Genomic DNA, 27,881 nt, shown 5'->3' with positions numbered 1-27,881 from the left:
GATTTATTTTCACCAATACTCTCAAGTACAGACTATGCCTAACATTCAACACTTAGATTATTTTTCACTTTTTACTAAGCATTCATCTTTTTAACACAATGGAAATACATTCATCATCATCATTTATAAACATATGCACAATGGATACAATCTTTAATGGGAGTGGCAACTCCATTAGAGTCTACCCAACAATGATGATAATAATCTTTTTACAAGTAAGTATACTGTTATCACTCAAGAAAAAATTTTAAATTGTTCACCTCAGTTCGATTACCTGTCAAAGGGTTGGTGTCAGTTTTGGGCCCAGTCTTTTCATCTTGTTTTAGAGTCTTGTTAAGAGTCTTGCTAGTGTGTCAAATGGGGCCATTTCTCTGTTTAAGTCCATCAATGGTCTCACACCACACCTAAGCTCCATATGTCAATCCTATTTCAAAGTTCACAGCGCAGAAACCTCCGTCTAGGTGATTTCGTAGCGCAAAACACCGATTTTGCACTAACTGCGCTATGAAATCGGGAATTCGTGCTGATCCATAGCAAATCTCACCCCAGCTGTCATCCCGATAGCTTGCCAGCCGACATTAGTTCCATTGAATGACTTCAAGCAACGCGCTAAAACTCCATTGCGTTTTAACATCAGTTTTCTAGATTGACATATTCACGGTCCAATCTAGTAGGTGTTTGAAGGGATTTTTCATCTCGGGCTCGAAGAAATTCGGCAATTAAAAAATATAGAGCGGTAGAACAGTAGCAAATTTGCGGTTCTAGCCGCTAATCCCCAATAATTTAGAAGCAATTTCAATAGTTATTGCCGCCGCCATTTGATGGGTATGCAGGTCGAAGCCCCGGACGTTAATCGATTGACAGGGATGGGCACGAGCACTGCAACTGACAAAGAGGTGCTTTCTGTTGCCAGATTGTGGATACGCCAGGCTCTAATCTCCGTCTCACAGGGGGATGCAACATGTTATAATCAACTCCTTCAAGACCTTAATAATATTGAAGCTGGGGATCCTTCTCAGGAAGCAGCTTTTGTGATGACATTGAAGGCCCTTTCTCAGTCAGTCTCCTCTATTATAATGGAAATCTAATAGAGCAGGGGGATCTGAAGGATGGCAGACACTATGCTGTCTGGGAAGATCCTTTCAAGAAGCCGTGTTATCTATTTGCTTTGGTTGCTGGCCAATTAGTCAGTAGAAATGATACATTCATTACACGATCAGGACGCCAAGTTTCACTTCGCATTTGGACTCCTGCAGATGATATATCAAAGACTGCTCATGCCATGTATTCCCTTAAGGCGGCCATGAAATGGGATGAGGATGTCTTTGGTCTGGAATATGACCTTGATCTATTTAACATCGTGGCAGTACCTGATTTTAACATGGGAGCGATGGAGAACAAGAGCCTTAATATATTTAATTCAAGGCTTGTTTTGGCATCCCCACAAACTGCAACGGATGCAGACTATGATGCTATCTTGGGTGTTATTGGTCATGAGTATTTCCACAACTGGACTGGTAACAGGGTAACATGCCGGGATTGGTTTCAATTAAGTTTAAAGGAAGGACTTACAGTTTTTAGAGATCAGGAATTCTCATCTGACATGGGCAGTCGTGCTGTTAAGCGAATTGGAGATGTGGTGAAGCTTCGTAATTATCAATTTCCTCAGGATGTTGGTCCCATGGCTCACCCTGTGCGTCCACATTCATATATCAAGATGGAAAATTTCTATACTGTAATGGTGTATGAGAAGGGAGCAGAAGTTGTCAGGATGTACAAGACCATGTTAGGGCAATCAGGGTTTCGTAAGGGAATGGATCTTTATTTTCAAAGACATGATGGGAAAGCAGTAACTTGTGATGATTTCTTTGCTGCTATGCGTGATGCCAATAATGCAGATCTTTCAAATTTCTTGTTATGGTATTCACAAGCGGGAACTCCTGTTCTAAAAATGCAATCATCCTACAACTCTGAGGGAAATACTTATACACTTAAGTTCAGGCAAGAAATTCCTCCTACTCCAGGTCAATCAGTGAAAGAACCGATGTTTATACCTGTGGCCGTTGGGTTGCTGGATTCCAACGGAAAGGATTTGCCTCTTTCATCAGTCTATAATCGAGGATCTCTGCAGTCCTTTACTAGTGAAGGTCATTCTGTTTCAACAGTAATCCTCCGTATTGAAAAGGAGGAAGAAGAGTTTGTCTTTGTTGACATTCCTGAAAGACCAATTCCCTCTGTACTACGCAATTATAGTGCTCCTGTGCGTCTTGTTTCAGATATCACTGATGATGATTTGTACATTCTACTTGCACATGATTCAGATGAGTTTAACTGGTGGGAGGCTGGCCAGACATTGGCAAGAAAACTCATGCTCTCTCTCGTAGATAAGGCACAACAGAATCAACCATTGAGTGTGGACCCAAAATTTGTCAATGGACTAAGAAGTATTCTTTGTGATTCGAGTTTGGACAAAGAGTTCATAGCAAAGGCAATCACTCTACCTGGAGAGGGAGAAATCATGGACCTCATGGAAGTTGCAGATCCAGATGTTGTTCACGGAGTTCGTCGTTTTGTTAGAAAACAACTCGCATTTGAATTGCGTGCAGAGTTTTGTAGAGCTGTTGAAACTAACCGAAGCTTAGAGGAATATGATCCTAATCACGAGAGCATGGCAAGACGTGCTTTGAAAAATACGGCCCTTGCTTACCTTGCCTCATTGAATGAGCCAGAAATGACAGAGCTTGTATTACATGAGTACAAATCAGCTACAAATATGACTGAACAATTTGCAGCTTTGGGTGCTATTGCCCAAAATGCCGGAGATGTACGAGATGAAGTTTTGTCTGATTTCTATCAAAAGTGGAAAGAAGATGCCTTGGTGATCAATAAGTGGCTTGCATTGAAAGTTGTCTCTGATATCCCGGGCAATGTTTTAAAAAAAACTCAGCAGTTTCGTAGCGTGCTACGAAACTGCTGTAGATGATGATTTTAACGCAAAACAAGCAGTTTTGAATTATAGGCGGGAATTTTTAAAGGGAAACATCTAAAAGGCATACAAAGAATCATCTGAAGCTATTTAACAGTTAACCAGGTCAAGACACGTGGAGATAATATGCATTCGAATCCAACTTTGGATTCTTGTCATAAAGGAAGCATATCTCATATTTATCACACTTCAGGATTGGTGAAACAGTTACAGTTTGCAAAGGTTTTGGCTTTCACATATGCAAACGGTGCACAGCACATCAAAGACGTTGCAGTTTGCTCCATTTTGGGGTAATTAAAAGATAAAGGATATACTTCGTTGGATCTGGACATGGTAAGGCATACTAAAGACCGATACACAGGGACAGTTTCATATATTTCAGGGTATTGGAAAGGATGTGGCATTAAAGATCAAACATGGAGCTTTGAACATCCATTACAGCCAAACTAAAGGGGAGCAGATGTCAAAGAACGAAGTTCATTATAATTAAAGCCATCAAGCATGTAATATAGAGTTAGAGTCATAGTTAATTTAGAACTCTTAGAAAACTCCAGTCAGCACTTTATTGTATTTATTAGTTAGTTAAATGGTTGATAGGTGTCATTAGAGGTAGTTTTCGAGTTCCCCTCATGCTGGAGGAGGAATCTCGATTAGTTAGAATAAGAGTTCTATATATAGCTGAAACAGCAATGTAATGAGGGTTGGGAAATTTTATAGCAGAGCATTGTTTTGGCTTATGTAAAGACAGAGTTTCAGTAATATAATTGGGCTGCTTTACTTCTCAGGATTCATGAAGGATTTCTATGTTCAGAATGTGTGATTTTATCCTTTCCTTAATGTCTTTTACAGTTGCATAGATGTATAATCACTCAGAATTCACTGATTGTGCTCTGATTTCCTGTATGCCTTTATGAGCTGTGGTTCCATATGTGTTATATTCTGAATACTCAAATGCTAAATGCCCTGACTTCTATGTAAAGGCAGTATCATTGTTTACTGAGGTGTTGTTGACTCCATAGGCCCAATGGAAACTTGTTTAATGTTTTTCCAACATCCATATTTATCACAGATATATCACAAAGAGTTACCCATCTTATTTTAAGTAAAAATCATTAACCCATTTAGAGAGAGCCCTCTTAGGTTGAGGAGGCTAAGCCTCAACCTAAAGTAGGTCTGAAATAGTTGCTTGAAGTCTTCCTGGTCATCAGCCTTCCAGGGCCTGATTTTGAGATAACATATACATTTGCAGCCATTGTGAGGGAACCCCAAGTTTCACCTCTCTAATTATGTCAAAACCCAAAAATTCGGCTTGCATCGTTCAATAGTTCCTAACTGTTGTTCAGGAGCATCCACCCCTGTCGGGTTGGGTTGCCCGCATCTTGTTGGGCAGAGGCGCCCACCTGGGCCGCCCTCCACACTCTTACGCCACACAAACCGGTTCTCTGCAGCTCGTCTGGCACTTCGTTCACGATGTGTCGCCCTCCTAGCACCTATCCGCAACTCGCCCTAGCTCTTCAGCACCCACTGCACGCAAACCTACCTTACCGCAGTCCAACCACCGCAATTCTTAAGTTCGAGTAGAGTTGCCCCTCCGTGCAGTGACACCCTATGCGGTTTGCCCGCCGAGAAGACGTGCCCCACTTGTGACCTGCCACTGGAACTTGCGTTCTGTCTTCTTCCTCTGCTCGGCGCTACAGTCCAGAGCTTGTCTGCACCTCACCCTATGCCATTCGCCCTTCCCTTAGCTCATCCACCTTCACTTAAACTCGCCCTTGAAGCTTGAACTTGTTGAATGATTGGCTCTCTTCCACCCATGCATCCTCCATTTATACACTTCCCCATGAATGTAATGTGGGTCGACCTGCCCAGGCCGACCTCTCAACTTGGCCATTGCACCCCATCTTCACGTCAGCTTGCCCCCATACAATGGCTCGTTGGGTCCACTTACCCAACTGTCCACCGTATAAGCTCACCATCGCAAATCTCCATACTTAGGCAAATTTTCGATTCTTCAGTTTTTCGACCTACCGTGTTGGCTTGTCACAACTCGTGTCTCGATTGCGTTTAACCAACCGCCCAACTCATCGCACACCAACTCGTCCCATCCTCACAAAATTTCATCATAACCGACTCGCCTGCTGACCGACTCGTCACACCGACTCATCGCCCACCGACTCGTCACACGCCAGATCGTCGCATTTAACTGAGGGCGCGTCATCCCAACTCATTGCACGTTGCACGCACGACTCATGGGTGTGACATACTCCGCCACTCTCAACGGTTTTCATCCTCGACAACAACATCATACAACATCGCAAAGTGTCGCTAGCTCCAACATTCAAAATGTCCATGTTGCCCACCCTTGATTTGCCATCGCACAAACCATAAAGGTTCATGTCTCCATGAATAGGAAAGTCTCCTCAATCCATGATCATCAACCACATCCGTCGCAATCTCCACATGCTTCCCCACCATGGAAGGTTGGTCCCTCCAACTCAAGCTACATGCTATCACTGCAACATATATCGTGTCGACCCCATCATGTGAACTGTTGCCATGATACTCCAACCCAACTCTAACATATCTCAGTACACTGCCGGATCCATGACTCAAACTAGTTGGGTAGCTAATCCAACTGTCACGCTCAAACCATGAGAATGCACCTCCTCATGCCATCATCAGTCGTTTCTCTCAACATCCTGTCACAACATCAACTCGATCAAGAATCCATCCCATCTCCATCAAAATGTAAGTAATCCATGCCCAGGTCCATGAAGTAGTCTCCATCTCATTCGTAACATGATGCCCATGATGTTGGTGTCAATATGCTGCATGTCAATCAGCCGCATATCTCCCAACATCATCATCCATATATGTGTAAGATCCATCTCCTCAAAATAAAGAAATCCGCTCATCAAACCGACTCTTAATGTGCCACATCCAGGTACATGAAGCAACCTCCATCATATTTGTAATGTGCCATCTCTCAAGTCTGCCAAAGAAACAAGTATACACCTATCTCTTCATCCATGTACTTCCCATGGTCATAAACCAATCAACCTCCATGTATCAAAAGTGGTCAAGTCTTGCTCAAATCATGCCCAAGTGTTGCCACCAAGGCATCATCATTGCTGCAACTCTAAACTCAAAAGTGTCTCATCTCGATCATCCACATCAAGTCGCCCCCCCTGAACACACCCCATAAATGTGCCCAAAGGTATGCATCCCATACTGCATCATAGTTAGGTACACCTCTGACCTCAGTTCCTCAATGCATCAGATCCTCCTAGCCCACCATAATATGAAGTCTCCAATGGCTGCAACCATCTCATGTCATCATGAGCTCCATGAATCATCTCCACCCAACATCTTAGCAAGCATACATGTCTTGGCCTCAAAAGTCCCTGCAAGATGCCTCAGGTCTCCATGTAGAAGGAATGCTCTCATAGATTCCTCACAAATCCAACGATTAAATGGCCTTATTGTACAAATGTGCACAACATCTCCATAAGTAAAAGTTTCCATGTCACATAAGCAAATCCATCCACACAACATCACTGCCTTGGCACTCCTCATTGGATGCCCATAAGTAACATCTCTACAAGTGCACCTGCATAATGTCCCTGCATAGTGTCTGCCATGCTCCATCTCTCCAACTCGATGTCCATGACTCAAGTTGCCCATGTTGTTCAACTAAGTAGACCCATCACAACATCATTCATCTCATTCTAGTTCACAATCAGGGCTAGTGCCCTCGATCACTCAAACCATATATATCATCAATTCATATCACATAAGTCCCTTCCATCATCGCTGCCCCACTAAAGGTCCACCAAGACTACCTCTTGGGCTTTAGCCATGAAGAAGTCCACCCAAGTATCATCAAAACCTCAAGTGTGTGCCCTTTCTCCAAACAGTCCATGAGCCATGCCTGGCACTTAGCCAATTCTCCATATTGCTAAAGCGTGACCCATCCTCCGTAATGATCATCATGTTCATCCCTTGTCACAAGCATTTGCACCCCTTGCCATGAGGTCACAAATTGCTCCAACAAGCTCTCCAACAATCAATGTTCCTTTTTTCTTCACGCAAGGTATCATTGTAGAAATCCATGGTAAGATTGACCACCGCATCGACAAATTGTCTTTTCTCTTCACTGCGTATGGTCCATCCTCCAAAAGCTCCAATGAAACACAAGTAGTAATAGGTATACTTACTTCATCATGAGGTTCCTCCATGTGAGTGTCCTCATCCATCAATGTCTGCAACATGTACAATCCTGGGTCAACTTGAGCAATTGGAAGTGCCTCAAGTTCTTCCTCCATCGTTGTCACATCTGCAACATCTTCATACTTCACGACTTCCTCTTCTTCATCATCGCAATCTGTAGCTATATCTTGCTCCATTTCCCAACCAAGTCAAAGAAGTTCGTCTTCAACATTTCTTTCCAAGACTTCAAGTTCATCTTGAATACGTGGGTTCTCTTCTTTCATCAGCTTCAACCTGTATAAGGTCAACAAGAGCCTCCCTTGGCATTCTTCCCAACTTTCCATGTCTCGTCATTCAGCTTGGCCCAAGCACAATGCTTCACCTCTGCTAAACCTGTCACGAAGTGTAGTAGTAACACTTCAATCTGCAAACCTCGATTCTCTGAATCAAGCCTCTGATCTTTGTCACGAAGTGAAATGGGATCAGCTTCAACTCGTTCTCTAAATTAGGCCTCTAATACCATCTGTCACACCCCTATCTTGGTAGTAGTCTTTCAACCGCACATAGGCAGGTGCGGCACCGCTACATGATTTCTTTTCACCAATACTCTCAAGTACGAACTACGCCTAACATTCAATACTTAGATTATTTTTCACTTTTTACTAAGCATTCATATTTTTAACACAACAAAAATACATTCATCATCATCATTTATAAACATATGCATAATGGATACAATCTTTAATGGGAGGGGCAACTCCCTTAGAGTCTGTGCAACAATGATAATAATAATCTTTTTACAAGTAAATATACATTTGCAGCCTTTGTGAGGGAACCCCAAGTTTCACCTCTCCAATTCTGTCAAAACCCAACAATTCGGCCTGCGTCGTTCAGTAGTGCCCAACTGTTGTTCAGGAGCGCCCACCCCTAGCGAGTCAGGTTGCCCACAGCTCATCAGGCAGAGTCACCCACTTGGGCCGCCCTTCGCATTCATCTGTTGCACAAACCAGTTCTCGGCAACTCATCTGACACTTCGTTCACGGCGTGTCACCCTCTTGGCGCCTATCCGCAACTCGCCCCAACTCTCCGGCACTCAATGCACCGCAGACCTGCCTTACCGCAGTCCAACCACCACAATTCTTTAGTTCAGGCAGAGTCACCCCTCCGTGCAGTGACGCTCTCCGTGGTTCACCCGCTGAGCAGACGTGCCCCATTGTGCAATGACACCCTATGGGGTTTTCCTGTCGGGCAGACGTGCACCACCTGTGACCTGCCACCCGAACTTGTATTTTGGCTTCTTCCTTGGCTCGACGCTACAATCTAGAGCCTGTTTGCACCTCACTCTACACCATTCTCCCTTCCTTTAGCTTGTCCACCTTCACTTGAACTTGCCCTTGAAGATTGAACTGGTTGAATGATTTCCTTTCTTCCACACATGCGTCCTCCACTTATACACTTCGCCATGAATGTAATGTGGGTCAGCCTGCCCAGGCCGACCTCTCAACTTGGCCATCGCACCCCATCTTCATGTCAGCTCACCCCCATATAATGGCTCGTCGGGTCCACTTACCCAACCATGCATCGTATAAGCTCACCATCGCAAATCTCCATAATTAGGCAAATTTCCGACTCTTCGGTTTTTCGACCCTACATGTTGGATCGTCGAAACTCGTGTCCCAGGCGTGTGTAACCGATTGCCCAACTCGTCGCACACCAACTCGTCCCATCGTCGCAAACTTTCATCGCAACTGACTCGCTTGCTCACCGACTCGTCGCACACCAGCTCATCGCGTTTAACCGAGGGTGTGTCAACCCAACTCGTCGAATGTCGCACGCACAACTCATGGGGGTGACATACTCCCCCACTCTAAACGGTTGTCATCTTAGACAACTCCATCATACGAAATTGCAAAGTGTCGCTAGCTCCAACATCCAAAATTTCCATTCTGCCCACCTCTGCTCTGCCATTGCACAAACCATAAAGATTCATGTCTCCATGAATAGGTAAGTATCCTCAATCCATGATCATCAACCACATCAATCACAATCTCCACATGTTGCCCCACCATGGAAGGTTCGTCCCTCCAACTCCAACTACATGCTATCACTACAACATATATCATGGTGACCCCATTATGTATCGTCATCATGTGAACTGTTGCCATGAGACTCCAACCCAACTCTAACATATCTCAGTACACTGCCGGCTCCATGACTCGAACTAGTTGGGTAGCTAATCCTACTGTTGCGCTCAAACCATGAGAATGCACCTCCTCATGCCATCATTAGTTGTTTCTCTCAGCATCCTGTCACAACATCAAATCGATCAAGAATCCATCCCATCTCCATCAAAATGTAAGTAAGCCATGCCTAGGTCCATGAAGTAGTCTCCATCTCATTTGTAACATGCTGTCCATGATGTTGGTGTCAATGTGCTGTCAATCAGTCACATATATCCCAACATCATCATCCATATATGTGTAAGATCCATCTCCTCAAAATGAAGAGATCCTCTCATCAATTCAACTCTCAATGTGCCACATCCAGGTACATGAAACAACCTCCATCATATCTGTAATGTGTCAACCCTCAAGTCTGTCAAAGAAACAAGAATACACTTGTCTCATCATCCATGTTCTTCCCATGATCATAAACCAATCAGCCTCCATCTATCAAAAGTGGTCAAGTCTCGGCTCAACCCATGCCCAAGTGTTGCCACCAAGGCATCATCATCGCTGCAACTCGATCAACTCCAAAGTGTCTCATCTCGATCCTCCACATCAAGTCACTCCCCCTGAACACACCCCATAAATGTGCCCAAAGGTATGCATCCCATACTGCATCACAGTTAGGTAAACCTCTGACCTCAATTCCTCAATGCATAAGATCCTCCAAGCCCACTATGATATGAAGCCTCCAATCACTGCAACCATCTCATGTCATCATGAGCTCCATGAATCATCTCCACCCAACATCTCAACAAGAATACATGTCTCGGCCTCAAAAATTCCTGCAAGATGCCTCATCTCTCCATGTAGAAGGAATTCTCTCATAGATTGCTCACAAATCCAACCAGTCCATGGCCTTATTATACAAATGTGCACAACATCTCCATCGGCTCATAAGTAAAATCTTCCATGTCACATCAGCAAATCCATCCACACAACATCACTACCTTGGCACTCCTCATTGGATGCCCATAAGTAACATATCTATAAGTGCACCTGCATAATGTCTTTGCATAGTGTCTGCCATGCTCCATCTCTCCAACTCGATGTCCATGATGCAAGTTGTCCATGTTGTCCAACTAAGTAGACCCATCACAACATCGTTCATCTCATCCTAGTTCACAATCAGGTCTAGTGCCCTCGGTCACTCAAACCATTTATATCATCAATTCATATCACATAAGTTCCTTCCATCATCACTCCCCCACTAAAGGTCCACCAAGACTACCTCTTGGGCTTCAACCATGAAGAAGTCCACCCAAGTATCATCAAAACCTCAAGTTGGTGCCCTTTCTCCAAACAGTCCATGAGTCATGCCGGGCACTTAGCCAATTCTCCATATCGCTAAAGAATGACCCATCCTCCATAATGATCATCATGTTCCTCCCTTGTCACGAGCATTTGCGCTCCCTGCCATGAGGTCACAAATTACTCCAACAAGCTCTCTAACAGTCAATGTTCCTTACTTCTTCATGCAAGGTCTCATTGTAGAAATCCATGGTAAGATTGTCCACCGCATCGGAAAACTGTCTTTTCCCTTCATTGCATATGGTCCATCCTCCAAAATCTCCAGTGAAACGAAAGTAGTAATAGGGATACTTACTTCATCATGAGGTTCCTCCATGTGAGTGTTCTCATCCATCAATGTCTGCAACATGTACGATCCTGGGAGAACTTGAGCAATTGGAAGTGCCTCAAGTTCTTCCTCCATCGTTGTCACATCTGCAACATCTTCATACTTCATGACTTCTTCTTCTTCATCATCGCAATTTGCAACTATATCTTGCTCCATTGCCCAACTAAGTCGAAGAAGTTCGTCTTCAACATTTCTTTCCAAGACTTCAATTTCATCTCAAATCCGTGGGTTCACTTCTTTCATCAACTTCATCCTATATAAGATCAACAAGAGCCTCCCTTGGCATTCTTCCCAAATTGCCATGTCTTTTCGTTCAGCTTGGCCCAAGCACAAGGCTTCACCTCTGTTAAATCTGTCATGAAGTGTACTAGTAACACTTCAATCTCCAGACCTCGATTATCTGAATCAAGTCTCTGATCTTTGTCACGAAGTGCAATGGGATCAACTTCAACTCATTCTTTAAATTATGCCTCTGATACCATCTGTCACACCCCTATCCTGGTGCTAGTCTTTCAACCACACACAAGCAGGTGTGCACCGCTACCCTATTTCGTTTCACCAATAGTCACAAGTACGAACTATGCCTAACATTCAACACTTCTATTACTTTTCAATTTTTACTAAGCATTCATCTTTTTAACACATCGGAAATACATTCATCATCATCATTTATAAACATATGATCAACGTATACAATCTTTAAAGGGAGGGGCAACTCTCTTAGAGTCTTCCCAACAATGATAATAATAATCTTTTTACAAGTAAATATACATTTGCAACCTTTGTGATGGAACCCCAAGTTTCACCTCTCCAAATATGTCAAAACCCAACAATTCGGCCTGCACCTTTCAACAGTGCCCAACTGTCGTTCAGGAGTGCCCACTCCTGCCGAATCGGGTCGCCCGCAGCTCGTCGGGCAGAGGTGCCGACCTGGGCCGCTCTCCGCACTCGTCTGTTGCACAAACTGGTTCTTTGCAGCTCATTCGACACTTTGTTCACGGCATGTCGCCTTATTGGCGCCTATTTACAACTTGCCCCAAATCTTAGGCATTCACCGCACCGCAGACTTACCTTACGGCATTCCAACCTTTGCAATTCTCCAGTTCATGTAGATTCGCCCCTCCGTGTAGCGGTGCCCTCCACGGTTCGCCCGCCGGGAAGACTTGCCCCACCGTGCAGCGACGCTCTACGCAGTTCGCCCGCTGGGCAGACGTGCCCCACCTGCGACCTGCCACCCGAACTTGCGTTCTGTCTTCTTCCTCGGCTTGGCTCTACGAATCCAAAGCCCGTCTGCACCTCACCCTACGTTGTTCGCCCTTCCTTTAGCTCGTCCACCTTCACTTGAACTTGCCTTTGAAGCTTGAACTTGTTGAATGATTGTCTTTCTTCCACCCATGCGTCCTCCACTTATACACTTCTCCATGAATGTAATGTGGGTTGACCTGCCCAGGTTGACCTCTCAACTTGACCATCGCATCCCGTCTTCACGTTGGTTCGCCCCCATACAATGGCTCGTCGGGTCCACTTACCTAACCGTGCACCGTATAAGCTCACCATCGCAAATCTCCATACTTAGCCAAATTTTCGACTCTTCAGTTTTTCGACCTTCCGTGTTGGCTCGTCGCAACTCGTGTCCTGGGTGCATTTAACTGACCGCCCAACTCGCCGCAGACCAACTCGTCCCATCGTTGCAACCGACTCTTAACAGTAGCAACAGTCGCGGAATAAATGTCTGCCCATATCTATTTACCAAAATTTAATAAATGCCTTAAACTCTCTGTTGTGTTGTGGAATGGTTAGTGTTGTACTTTTGCTTTGACTTCAGCCCTTTCACCTGCAAAACAAAATCGCAACCATGCAATAGTTGACTTGGCAAGCATGGTGTTTGTAAATGTGTTTAAGGTGGTGGTTGGGATCAATATTTCCAACAAAGGCCAAGGAGAGAACGAGGATTGCATCAGTTTAGTGGGCTGCGAGGGGCCATCATTGAGAGGCCATAAACATCACTGAGACTGCATCTCTTCATTACAAGGAGAAACCAAAAGTATTCGGTTGGAAGAGGAACACTAATTATTTTTGAAGGCCGAACTTGAATTATCTAAAGGGGCCCGCATTAATTTCCCCTAAGGTCCAGTGTTTCTTACTTGAAGATCGAGCCATCATTGAGAGGCCATAAACATCACTGGGGCCGCATCTTTTCATTACAAGGAGAAACCAAAAGTATTCTATTGGAAGATGAACACTAATTATTTTTGAAGGCCGAACTTGAATTATCTGAAGGGGGGCGCATTAATTTCCCCTAAGGTCCAGTGTTTCTCACTTGAATATCGCTCTGCCAATTTATTTGGAAGGTCAAGATCCCTTTTATCTGAAGATCAAATTTCTTTACCACTGCGTACTTGGAAGGCAGGGCTAGGTTCTCTATACTAGGAGACTGAGTTTGCTGTCCACCTGAGGACCAAATTGTTTATTTCTTGACATATTTATTCACTGATCTATGTGGGGGACGATGTGCTTAACTAGAGGATGGATCTCTTATTCATCTGGTCGTTTCATTTAGAGGCCAAATTCTTCATCGACTTGGAGAATCAAGTTTAATGAGCCAGGGCACATATCCTCGGGGAATTGAGTTTGCTAGCTGAGATTGAATTGTGAGATTCAAGATTGAATTTTTTTCAGGAAGCTGCGAAATATAGGAAGGAGTTGACCCGATCTGGGATGGTCACTGTAATACAAAGCCGATATGTTTCTTACAGTCAAGGAGTTGACCCCTTATGTCTCCCCATATGAGCGAAGAGCTAATTGCGCTATTGGCACATCATGTTGGGAAATAAAATCAAGGATTAGGGGCAACTGAAATATTAGTTGAAAAGTTGTGACAGGGAGATTGAAAAAACATTATCTGATAGCTTGGGGCTGATAAATTCACCACATTGACAGGATTACGGCACAGTTTACATTCACCATATCTCTAGAATGGTCACCAAACTATAGTCATCCCATTCTTACGTCAGTTTCAAAGGCCATTTTCATATGCCATATAGTGTGAACAGTAGGGTGTGATTTTCTTACGACAGCGACTGCCACATACAACACAAAGAGATTACTTTGCATGAGGCACTGGGTCACACAGGGTCGAGTTGCTGTCAAGAGTTATTGCGGCATAGAGTCGCATTTGCTGAGGATCCATCGCCGAGGAAAGGTCTGAGTCTGTCATCGTGGTAAGAACAACATCGACTAGCTTGACATGCCCAAATATTAGTTGTGGATTGGTCCTACCATAGTGGGAGGTACTGAGTTGATGCTGCCATTATCTCTGTCTTGTAGTTACAATAGGTTAATTTAACCAAGAAAGAAATGAAATTGAATGCAACCACACAAGTAAAAACTCAAGATTTACGTGGTAAATCCCTGACAGGGTGTCAAGGAAACATCCACGGGGAAAGGGATTGGAATTTCTATTCAATCAATAAAATGATTCTCCTTACAATAGTTCGGCCATTCATCAGTTTTATACGAGCCTCCTTAGTTACATAACTGCTGATTCGATATGAAACTAACTTGTCCATAACTAATACAATCTTACCCAAATTTACATTAATTAGTTGTCAATTACCAACAAACACCACCTTGACAACAATTTCCTAATCCCTTGCCCATGCCCATTCATCATCTCTTCTGCAAGCCAAGAGAAGCTAAACACCATCGCAACTTCTCTACTGTAACTGGCTTTGTGAATATGTCTGCACAATTCTCCTGTGTATGGACCTTTTGAAGAGCTACTTTTCCACCATCGATCACATGTCTCAGAAAATGATACCTTACATCAATGTGCTTGGTTCTGCTGTGATAAGCAGGATTTGTAGCCAAGTGAATAGCACTCTGACTGTCACAAAGTACATTCACTTTCTCCTGCGTCCTTCCAATCTCATCAAGTAGACCCTTTAACCAGATTGCTTCTTTACTGGTATCTGAAGCAATGATATATTCTGCTTCGGTAGTGGACAACGCAATTGTTTCTTGAAGCTTTGACATCCAACTAATTGCTCCACCTACAATAGTAAAGACATAACTTGTAGTAGATATTCTTTTGTCCAAATCACCTGCATAATCAACATCTACATATCCGCAGATTGATCCTTCACTACCATTAAATATGATGCAATGGTCACTTGTGCCTCTTAGATATTGAAGCACCCATTTCACTACTCGCCAATGTTCTTCACCTGGATTTGCCATGAACCTGCTGACAACTCCAACTGCATGTGAAATGTCAGGTCTTGTAGATACCATCGCATACATTAAGTTGCTTACAACATTTTCATATGGTACATGAGACATATACTGCTTTTCTTCATCAGTTCTAGGACTCAAAACCGAAGAAAGCTTAAAATGGGAAGCTAATGGAACATTAACAGGTTTCACATTGTTCATACATAAATTTTCAAGTACTTTCTCCACATACTTTTGTTGTGATAACCAAAGCTTACCATTTTTCCTGTCTCTATGTATCTCCATGCCCAAGATATGTTTTGTTGCTCCAAGATCCTTCATATCAAACGTCCTAGAGAGCTGAGCCTTTAACCTGTTGATCTTTTCCATGCTTTTGCTTTCAATAAGCATATTGTCAACATACAAAGCTAAGATAATGAATATTCCATTGAAACTCTTGAAGTATACACAATGATCATACTCACTTCTAATAAAGTTTTGGCTCACCATGAAGGAGTCAAACTTCTTGTACCATTGTTTGGGAGACTGCCTCATACCATACAATGATTTCCTAAGCTTGCAAACTAATCTTTTGTTGCGACCTTGTACAAAACCTTCTGGTTGTTCCATATATAACTCTTCATTCAAATCACCATGTAGAAAAGTTGTTTTAACATCTAACTGTTCTAACTCAAGGTTAAGTTATGCAGTTAGTTCCAACACAGTATGAATAGAAACAAGTTTCACAACTAGTGAAAAATCTCATGAAAGTCGATACCTTCAACCTGAGAATACCCTTTTGCCACCAGTCTCGCCTTATACCTTTCGATACTTCCATCAACTTTCCATTTCAGTTTGAAGACCCATTTTCATCCAACAACACTTCTCCCTTCAGGAAGTTCTACAAGATCCCAGGTATTGTTCTTGGCTAAGGAATCTATTTCTTCTTCCATAGTCGTTTTCCATTTTTCGCTATCCATATCATCTACTGCTTCTTGAGAACAAGAAGGTTCCCCATCTTCAGTGATCAAAGCAAAAGATGAAGCAGAATCTTCACACCTTTTAGGAGTTTTTCTTTCCCTTGTAGACCTTCTTAGAGTGACTCGTTGCTGAAGTGGTTCAAAAACTTCAACAGTTTCCTTTGTATCTTCAACACCTTTTTCTCCAGAAGTCTCTTCTTCCTTTTGACTGTCACTGAAAGGTTTAGCCTCCAACTGAATTTGTTGATTTGGAGATACTTGTTCCTGATCAATTCTTTCAACATTTGATTTTAAAAGAGAAGATTCATCAAATGTTACATCTCTACTAATGACTATCTTCTGTGATGTAGGATCCCACAACCTGTATCCTTTCACCGCATAGTCATACCCAACAAAGACATAACATTTTGGTTTTGGATCTAATTTTTAACGTTGGTTTTTAGGAATAAGAGCATAAGAATCACAACCAAATATCCCTAAATGTGAATAATCACAAGACTGGCCTGACCAAACTTCTTCGGGAATTTTACAATTAATTGCTACTAAAGGTGATCTGTTAAATAAATAACAAGCAGTGGATACCGCTTTTGCCCACAACTCCTTCTGTAGGTTAGCATTGCTTATCATGCTTCTGGCTCTTTCCATAAGAGTCCGATTCATATGTTCAACAACACCATTTTGCTGAGGAGTATAAACAACATTTTTTTGTCTAACAATTCCTTCATCCTTACAATGTTGTTCAAATTCTATTGAAGTAAATTCACCACCATTGTCAGTTTTTAAACATTTAATTGATTTGCCTGTTCTTTTCTTTACCATTGCTTTAAATTGTTTAAAGATATTGAATACATAAGCTTTCTTTGTTAGCATAAAGACCCAAACTTTACGGGAGAAATCATCAATAAACGTTAAAAAATATAGAGCACCTCCATATGATACAACAGGAGATGGTCCCCACAGATCAAAATGAATATAGTCTAAAATATCTTTACTATTATGATTTCTAGTTTTAAATCTTTGTTTACACTATTTTCCATACACACAATGTTTACAGAAATCCAACTTCAAAGATTTCAGATCAGGAAGTGATTTACGTTTCATCAGTACTTGAAGACCTTTCTCGCTCATGTGACCCAATCATTGATGCCATAGGCGAGTGCCTTCTTCTTCTTTTTTCTGACACAATCGCTGCTTCACTGACTTGAGTCCTTCCTTTGAGTCTGTAAAGATTTCCAACCTTTTCTGCTTTCATAACAACTGGGGCACCTTTAGAGACTGTCAACACTCCATTCCGACCTGCAAACTTATAACCATCCGAATCCAACACTCCCAAAGAAATCAAATTTTTATTCAATTCAAGTACATGTCTAACACTAGTTAATGTTCTAACCGTGTCATCATACATTTTAATTTTGATATTTCCCATCCCAATAGTCTGACATGATACATTATTATCCATAAACACAGAACTACCATTTTCATCTTCATATGAAGTAAACCAATTTTTGTGTGGACACATGTGATGAGAAGCACCAGAGTCTAACAACCAACTTTCAAAACCCTGAGAGACATTACATACAGGTAAAGTTTCATCTATCATACATAATTCTTCAGCAGATAAAACTTCGTCTGTCATACCTGAATCAACCTGATTTGCTTCCTTCTTCGGGTTATCAAACTCTTTTCGTTTCCAACAGTCTTTCTTAAGGTGTCCAATTTTGTTGCAGTGCCAACATTTTGCCTTACACTTCTTTCCCTTTGATTTAGATCTGGAAGACCCCCTTGTTTTTTCTCCTCTTTCCTTTGACTGTCCTCTAGCTATCATGGCTTCTGGTGTTGCTATTTCAGTACTGGATTTCCTTTGTACTTCTTCAGACAAGAGAGCTCCCACAACTGATTCAAATTTCAAAGAATCAATGGTGCTCAAATTGATTGAAGTTACGAAGTGGTCCCATGACTCGGGCAGAGAACACAACAAGGTTATAGCTTTGTCTTCTTCCTGAATTTTAACTTCCATATCTGATAATTGGCATATAAGTGTATTAAAAACATTTAAATGCTCTGCAAATTTTGAACCCTCCTTCATTCGAAGACCGTACAAATGTCTTTTCAAATAAATTATATTGGTTAACGACTTTGTCATATATAGCTTTTCCAGTTTTTCCCATAAGCCTGAAGTTGTACTCTCTTTAACAATGTTGAAGAGAACTTCATCTACCAGGCATAACCTGATGGTACTGAGAGCTTGGGCATCCAAGTCCTCCCAGTCCGAATCTTTCATGCTAGCAGGTGTCTTATTTGCCCCGTCCAAAGCATTGTGCAACCCTTGTTGCACCAGTAAATCCCTAACTTTCAGTTTCCAGAGAGCAAAGTTGTTCTGGCCAGTGAATTTCTCCACCTTGAACTTTGCATTCGTCATTTTAGCCATTTCTTTCTAATTTGCTTCTAAACTGTTACTTCTAGGGTTGAATTTCTCCACAATCTGCCTTCAACTAGAAACTAGGGTTTCTTTCTTTTCAACAAAAAAACTTAATTTTGTTGCCCCTTTTTTTAAACCCTGATTTCTGTCTTCAACTAGGGTTTCTTTCTTTTCAACAAAAAAAACTTAATTTTGTTGCCCTTTTTTTTTTTAAAAACACCCTAATTTATTTCCCAGAATTTCTTTTACACATATTGATTACTTCAAATATACATGAAACAATTCAATTTTCCAAAAAAAAATACTTCAAACCCCAAAAAATTTCAAATTCACCAGCGTCTCAGCAACAAATTCTTATTTTTGTTGTTGTTGTTGTTGTTTTTTTAAATACCTGAACTTAATTTTTGCTGATCGAATTCCTCTGGCGGCAAGCTCTTTGATAAGCCAGGCTCTGGACAAGCCCGCAACGGCCCCTCCTTGGTGGCTCTTCCTCTGGCGGTAGGCTCAACTACTCTTTCTTTGGTAGGCTCTTCGACAAGCCAACAAACACACACAGGCCCTCCTCGACGGCTCTGGCAGCACGCAGAGGTCTTCGACACACAATGGTGCCCTCCTTGACGGCTCTGGGAGCACACAGAGGTCTTCAACGACAGGCTCTTTGACAAGCCAACAAACACACAGGCCCTCCTTGACGGCTCTGGCAGCACGCAGAGAGCAAAGTGGTAACACGCAGCAGTGGTCCACTGAAACAAATGACCCAGCCTTCCTTTGATACCACGCAGCGTCTTCGAGGCTAGTTTTCATGCAGCTCTGATGCATCTCTCCTCTTTCACCAGCGTCTCTCTTTCACCTTTTCTTATGCAGTGTCTCCTCAACTCAACTCAACTTGGCTCTGATACCATTTGTAGTTACAATAGGTTAATTTAACCAAGAAAGAAATGAAACTGAATGCAACCACACAAGTAAAAACTCAAGATTTATGTGGTAAAACCCTAACAAGGTGTCAAGGAAACATCCATGGGGCAAGGGATTTGAATTTCTATTCAATCAATAAAATGATTCTCTTTACAATAGTTCGGGCATTCATCAATTTTATATGAGCCTCCTCGGTTACATAACTATTGATTCGGTATGAAACTAACTTGTCAACAACTAATACAATTTTACCCAAATTTACATTAATTAGTTGTCAATTACCAACATGTCTCAAGTCAAAATCTAGAGAACGGGCCAGGGTTGAAGGAACCGGACACTTGCGTTGCCAATCCAACCGAAGTCTATCCATATTCAGCTGTTGGGGACAAGAATAATCGCATTGCAGGGTAAGATCGTTGGGCTATATAAAGGATCGAATGTCGAGGTGGATTTTCTAATGGAGCAGGCCTCACATGCGGCCATATAAACTCTACATTTCTATTTCAGCCTTAAATTTATATAGCTGGCTAGATAAATCTGGCAGCTTACAATTTGTTGGCAGCTAGTGTAATTTTATACCACTGCTCTAACCATAGCTGCCAATTCTTTCTCCGGGTGCTGAAATTTCTCTACAAGACCGTCGTCATGTCATGGGCGGTGAGTGTCGATATGGTTTTCATCTGCGGTTTATGCCTTTTTTGGCGTGACCTCAAAGATGTGGAAATGTCCTAGATGGACTGTTAAATGTTTCTGGATTGGGTTCTGAAATTAACTCGCTAAATAATCCACACCAACAAAGCGGTGATACCAATCCGATTGTGACTTGGAAGACAAGGTTCTGTAGGTGCTTCTCAAGACTCAAATTGTGTGAATTGAGATATATTATTTGAATATTGGTCAAATTCAGTGGCAAAAGAATTCAGAGTGGTACATGGGTAGATTTCGGTTTGACCGTTTTATATATACATTCAGGCACAAAAAAAAATATTAAAGGGAAGGGAAGGAAATTTGAGGAGAGAAGATGTCATCATTTTATTTTTTGAAAACACCTTGGTAATAGATCAGTTGGTCCTCTGGGCTACACTAATATGGATAAAAAAAAATGACAACAACTTACACATGAGAAACAAGAGCAGAACAACAGGGCTTTCTCTCGGAAGGTCTATGCTATCCTTTAGCAATCAAAGGATATTCGGAAGGAAGATGTAAAAAGAAAGCGTTTCTTTGAACTTGGATCCAAATTGCAGTATACAAATTCCAAAGATGTACTCTTACGGTTGGACACATTAGATATGGATTTATCCCTGATAAAGAAATCATATTGGAAAAGGTCAGGTTGGGCCTTGGAGCGATCAATGATTGCTTTGATACAACCCATGTTCTTGGAGCATTCTTGTGAAAGGGTTAGATTCATAGTTGCCTCTTGTCTCAGAAGATCGTAGCTTTAACATTGTTGCTACAACCTTACAACAATGCTATGATGAGGGATATATTGCAGCTGATAGTAGAAACCCTTTAAGGGTTGAACAACATCATGCTTCCTATCTTTCAAAAGAAGCACAAATTTCTAGAACTGATGGCAGAGTTGAGCTTTGGAAAATTCATGTTGAATCCAGAGTGTGACGAGTTGATATTTCGGTTACTCCAAAACTTTTACACCAATATTACATCAGCTCATTCAGACCATGTCAAGACATGCATGCAAAAGATTATGTCCTTGTTCTTAAAAGGAGATGTCGACATATGCAAGATATTAAGATCCAAATTGTTGACCATTTGGAGGAAGAAACCAATGGTACCACCAATTGCCTATGATCTAGTCGAGAAGTTGGTTAGGCAAAACATATAATTTCTTAGAAAGGTGTTGACTAGGAAGGAGTTGAGAATGATTGATGGAGGAAGCAAGAACAAAACCTGCAACAAGAATGAACTAAGGAGGAGAGGTTTATACTTTATCTGTAAGGGACCATGGATACCTAACCATTCATGTCTAAATGATACGAAGGAGTCAACAAGCATAGAACAAGAGGAGATTCCTACAGATCATGGGAGTCTTGTATAGTTGGATTTATTGATTTTCAGGATGATGAGGCAGTTGAGTCTATAAATATCTACGAGAGCATCCATAAAGAGTATGGGAATCAGGGATAGATAAAAATCCACCTATACATCCATGTTTGACAATCAAAGAGGGTGGAAAACTTATCCCCACATGTGGAGAAAGCCAGGAAGAAGACATTCATGGAGAATCAAATGAGAAGCCAGTAATAATAAACCAATATGATGAGCATGATCATGCAGGGCAGCATGACAAATGTAGTATGCAGGACAAGTCATTTCTGGAGGGTCAGTCAAAGGTTCAAGTTGAAGCTGTGGTCATGGGGCATCCAGTGCAGACAAATACAAAGACATTCAACAGGGCACAAGAATTTCCAGTAGAGGACTTTCAGGAAAGGATCATGCATTTCAAGACAGATCTTATGATGTTGAAGCAGAGAGTCGGAATAGTCCAAGACATTGTCTTACATGAGAATAGAAAAATTGGGGATCTCATACGGGTATTTGCTGAATCAATGACCCAGTTGTCTAGTGTTGAGGAATGCCTCAAGTCCCTCACAAGGTAGGAAGAGGAGTACAATTGCGAGTTCCAGAATAGCCCACGACAAGAGTACATAGATAAGGCTTGCAAGACTACCAACCCCCCTATCCATTGCTAAGAGTAGGGAAGAGTTCTCCAAATGCATCGGGTTGGGTTACCGAGTGGAGCAGCATGAGTTGAGCGTCAAGCAACATCAACATAGTAGATTTGCAGGTATTCAACCTTCCCAAGGAGTGGATTGGTGAGAAATTATGAATTGGTACTTTGTTGATGGGTTGATTCCTAGGAGGACATTCACAACCAAGGGCATATTGCAGTTTGGGCCCTTTGTCATGGGCAATGATGGAGGGTTGAGATGGTACCATAACCCACAGGTCCTAGGACTTAGGTGGTATTGGGATCTAGTATAATCCATTGGGGCCAGGATTGGCCAGAGGATTGTTTGGGATCCAGATGAATCTATCGAGGGAAGGATTGGTCATAGGATCATTTGGGATCTAGGTATCGAAAGATCCTTTCAAGATCATGTAGCATGGAGGTATAAAATAACACACTGGGTTGTATGGGATCTTGGTATCAATGATTCTGTTGTGGATAACAGTTAATTGCCTTAGGGCAAGAGGATTTGTAATATTCCCTTTCTTGATATGGTCAAAATGGACAGAATCTGTCCATGGTATTTATCATGGTATTTTCCCGTGGTATCAACCCATGGTATTTGCCTTTGATTTTTGAGGGAAAATAATAAAATAGGGTCTTTAGAGAGTCCATCAAGTCTATAAAAGGGGATAGAAGCTAAGCATTTCATTCATTCAAGTTTATCTATCTTCTTGTGTTTTTCTTGAGAACTTGGCATGGCCAGTTCCAGTTTGATCCCAGGGACGAAAACCCCGTCGGTTTTATTTTGTCTAGTGGATCCATCCAAGGTCCACAATTTTGCTTCAGTGCAATTGTCTTCTCTTTTGATAAGCAGTGGTGCATGCCTGTTGTAGGGGCTTGAAATTTATTGTGTAGTCATGTACCATTTGCTTCAATTATTAATATAAATAAAGGTTGCATTTCCTGATCTCATTGTGTTCAGTGTTTTGATTGCAATTATTTTTAATTAGAACACCTAGATGTGCGACATCGGTTGATTATTTCGTTGTTAGGGATATTACATTAATATATTTTGAATCTAAAAATAAACGAATAGTTACATGTATGGATCATTAATGACATAATAAAAGTCATTGATAGGGTTTTATCTTAAATTTTTTACTTTGGGTATTTATATTAGTTACAGAGTAGTTTTTAAGTGTGACTTTTTGGAGTTTTTGGTGGATTTCTGGTCAAAATCCAACGATTTATTTTTTGCCAAATATTGATTTGTGTTGTTTAAATTGGGGTTTCACTGCATATATGGATTTAGGACCCTCAAAAACCCCTAGGGTACTTCAATTATGAAGAGTTGATGATCCAAGTGCATATTGGTGGCCACCCATCTATTCCACTTGGACCCCCACCTCTGTCTCTTTCATTTTTTCAATTTCGTAAATTGTAGCACAATTTACTATTTTTGGCAGTTTTTGAGGTCCTGAACTTCCAGAGTTGTTTTGTGGCCTTAAACAATGTTTTTTGGGAAAAATGGGGCCAACATGGGTCATCAATTAATGTTGGTTACTCAAAAGTTGTATTCCTTGGATAGATATTTCTAACGAGGTATTGTGTGCGTCAAACAGTGATCACATGCCAAAGTTACGATCCCGAGAAGTTGATGTACCAATTTACCCAAACGGGTCCCATAATTTTGGCATTTCATCTCCCAGGGTTAAGTTTTTGGATGTTTAGGGTTTTCCATTGTTTCTCAATAATAAATAGGCCTTCGAGCCTCATTGTAACAGTTCAGAGGCATGTAGCTGCCACATCTCATTCTTAGAGTTAAGCTACCATCGCCCGAGCTAGTCTTATTTCCATTATGTTTGTAAGCATATTTTGGTATTTCATATTAATGAAATGAAGTGTTATTTCTGCTGCATCTCTGTATTTATGGTTATATCTGTAATTTGTTGCATTCTTGTTTAAGTTCAGATAAACTGACCTGTCAAACTTGTGATTTCATTGAATCCTTGCAGGATTTTAGACAAATTAGATCGACAAATAAACTAGAATTTTTTTCAAAAAGTCGCACTTAAAGACTACTCTTTTAGTTATTGTATGTGACTATCCTCTTTGAATAATGCCCACTATGTAGCATTTTGTGGCTAATTAATGTAAAGAGGTCATCTTTATGGGATAATGGATTGTTAGTGTAGTTAGTACTCATTTATGTTGGGACCACTTGTACTTAGGGCTTGGGTACTCAGAGTATTTATAAAAGTAAGATGATATATTATGTTATGTATTTTCATTGTATAAGAGCAATGCCCATTTGAAGTCCCCCTTCGAAGAGGCCCATGAACATTGCTTTCTTTCTAGATTATTAATATAAGGAATTATATTATATAGGTTTATTACTCTTGTTTCTCCTATTTTATATTGAAATTCTAATATTACTTATAATTTATTATTATTACTGATTAAATACAACATAGTAATACTTAAGCTCTTTCATGTGTTAACACATGCCAAAATTTTAGATTTTTTTTAAGGTTATAGACGTGTCATAGTGTCTTTACATATAATTATTTATTTTTCAATGGGTACAACTATAATTGGGAAGCATATGCATAGAGAATACAAGTAGAGTCACTCATTGGATGCCCTTGTAAACACCAATTAGTACTTATTAAGTAGCATCACATTAGACATAATCAATATACAAATTTGATCTTCCACGTTCATTTAGGTATATAAAAATTCTCCTAAGTGCACCCAACCATCCTTATATAAACCTGTCAATTATTTTAGTTGTTATAGTACATTGAGCACAACATTCAATGAGATCACTCTTGTATACTACGAAATTGAGTAGTATGACTAAAGATATGGTCTACCATCCTTAGCTAGCATTGTCAAAGACTAATCGATTACTATTGCTAGAAAACCTCGAGTATATCAAAGAACTATAACACTTGAGACTCCTTTGCTCTTAGGACCTTGCAAACCTTGTCTTTATTGCATAAGCTAGAAAATTACTATATAACTTGGACTATAAGAAATTTAAGAATTCCATCCATGTATAACACTTAGACAAATGTAAATCCAACAACAAAGAACTAACAACGCACTTTTTTAAATGACTAATAACTAAATGAGAATCCATTCCTACGAATAGTTGATTATTAGATGTATAGTTATCAACAAGCATCCTGGATACAGACTTGGTGACTTGACTTTGCACTCTTTCTTGGAATCATTGTTTTGTTTGGTTTCATCCTCAACTTCATCCTGGGAGAAAAGAATTGACTTTCTAATGGATCAGTGGCATCAACAAATCTAAATAGCACAACACAATGGATTGAAGAAGGAAACTAACAATATTACAAATTACATAGAGATAATTAAGGAGAATGTAAACAATTTGTTTTCTTTCTATCTATAGCAACTCACAATCAATCTTGGGTGTGAATTGATTGGATTGCTTGAATCATATGCAATGTTTCTTGCAACCTCCTTCTTATTGTTTCCAGGCAATGAAAAATAAATTTTCTGTGCATACTCTTGTAATGTTCTTGAACATATTACAAGAGTACCCACAGAAAAATTCTTTTCCATTTCCCATTTACAGTGTCGTAAATGAAGTCAAATACCATATTCCACAATTCAAGTGCAGTGTGATAGTGAATGGCACACAATATGATTTTCCTCCAAGATTTAAATGCAAGAAGGAAGCATGTTCCTTAGGTATTGTAAACGAACAATGGCAAGAAGTAGTAACAAAATATGAACTATCAAAAGACGGGCTATGGAATTAATGTTGGCTAGAATGGTTTGGTTGCCAAAATATCAATAATATGTATGATATTCATGGCAATGTCACATCAATCTCCAAAAAATCTTATAAGTAAACTATGCCTCAATATTCTACATGTTAGAGAAATGTTAAGAAAACATAAAGTAGCAATATAGTTGTGTGAATGGAGGTAGTTTTATAAGATGGCACAACAATAGTAAAGGGTGCATGCGTGCACCATCTTGAATAAATTTCCTAGTTATTTGTTGTTGGAGATGAACCCATCTAGTGCCTGGTTAAACGACCCTCTACATCCAACAACATGTTCTTCAACTTGTTCAATTTGTGCAACAGGGTATCTTGAATTTGACCTCCGTTAACCAAGACTTTCCTAAGAAGTAGCTTCACATGGTAGTAGAGATTCACAGTGTGGATATAATGATTATAGTGATTGTGAGTGTTGCCAATATCTAAGATCCATTCAACACCCCATCCAAAACCTTAGAATCAAGAGTTCCTTGTCATGTGTAACATATTTAATTCTCCACAACATGGATTTTAAACTAGATCTTAAGTAGAGAATTGGCTTGGTAGTGCTTGGAATAGATTTCTTATTTTTGTTGGTAATTTTCTACTATTGATTTTTACTAGTTTCCAAAAAAATTAGATTGATATATCCTTCAAACTCAAATTTATCCCAGAGAAATGACCAATAACAACAAATATGAGATTTGAAGTAATGATTTTTCTAACGAAACAAACTGGCTGACGTATCCACATAAAAATACCCATAAAATTATCATAAACACAGCCATCACATGGAGATACCCATAAAAATCTACCAGTACAGGTGGGGATGCTATATTTTCATATTTTTGATATGGTTGGATATGCATGCCTTTTGTCAACTGGACAATTTACAATTTTTTTAATCAAGTTCAACATTTACAAACCTTTGTGAAGATTTTGTCCCCTGTAATAATGCAGGAGCATCTACGTGTCGTGGGCAGTATATGCACGCGTATAAAGTTGATTTTGATAATAAATCCGGCGTTTCGTTTGGTGGTACAATATTAGCCAAATGTTTATTTATTATTTATTATGAGCGAATTTATTTTTTAAATATCATATTAAATTAATGTTAAAAATATTTAATACTAAATTATTTAATTAAAAAAGATAATTTGATATTATATAATCACTTCTATAAAAGAATTTGTTTACGCTATAATGTTTAATCGAATATATTTTTAATTTAAATTATTTTTCATAACGATTAATATTAAATTATTTTATTTAAAAATATAAGTTAATATTAAATAATTACCTTTAGAAAAATAATGCGTTTATAATATAACGTCAAATCAAACGTATTTGTCGTAAAATCAAATGGTTGGTTGCCCATCACAAAATAATTTAATGTTAGATCAATTATATATAGGCAAATTACCCCTCACAAGATAATTTGATATTAAATTATATATATATATATATATATATATATATATCTATATATATATATATATACATCATTACAAAATAATTTGTCTATCAAACAAATAAATAAATAAATATGATATGAAATCAAACCGAACCTGCCCACGGGGTTTTGGATTGACGCTGAATGGATGCATTGTTAAGGCACTCCTTGCGATAGATCATTGGTTCACCCATGGGTTCTTACCTACCAAAAAAAAAAGAAATCAAACCGAACCTGTCATAAAAAAGATGAGAAAAATGTACAAAATATTTAATAAATTATCATGATGGAATTGACTCGATAAATTATCACAATGGAATTGTTACGAGTCAATGTGCCTTAC

General features: G+C 40.2%; 1 pseudogene; it reads left to right on the top strand.

The window, feature by feature from the left end:
* The first annotated feature begins 827 nt into the window (after nt 1–827).
* On the top strand, nt 828–2,983 carry LOC149187405 (puromycin-sensitive aminopeptidase pseudogene; annotated as a pseudogene).
* Nucleotides 2,984–27,881: the final 24,898 nt, after the last annotated feature.

Source organism: Pinus tabuliformis, chromosome 3_1 (genome assembly GCF_031772625.1).
Source record: "Pinus tabuliformis cultivar Carrire ecotype Pingquan chromosome 3_1, CPIR1, whole genome shotgun sequence".
Taxonomy (NCBI): domain Eukaryota; kingdom Viridiplantae; phylum Streptophyta; class Pinopsida; order Pinales; family Pinaceae; genus Pinus; species Pinus tabuliformis.
The sequence above is the reverse complement of the archived record's forward strand: the minus strand, read 5'-3'. Positions and strand labels throughout refer to the sequence as shown.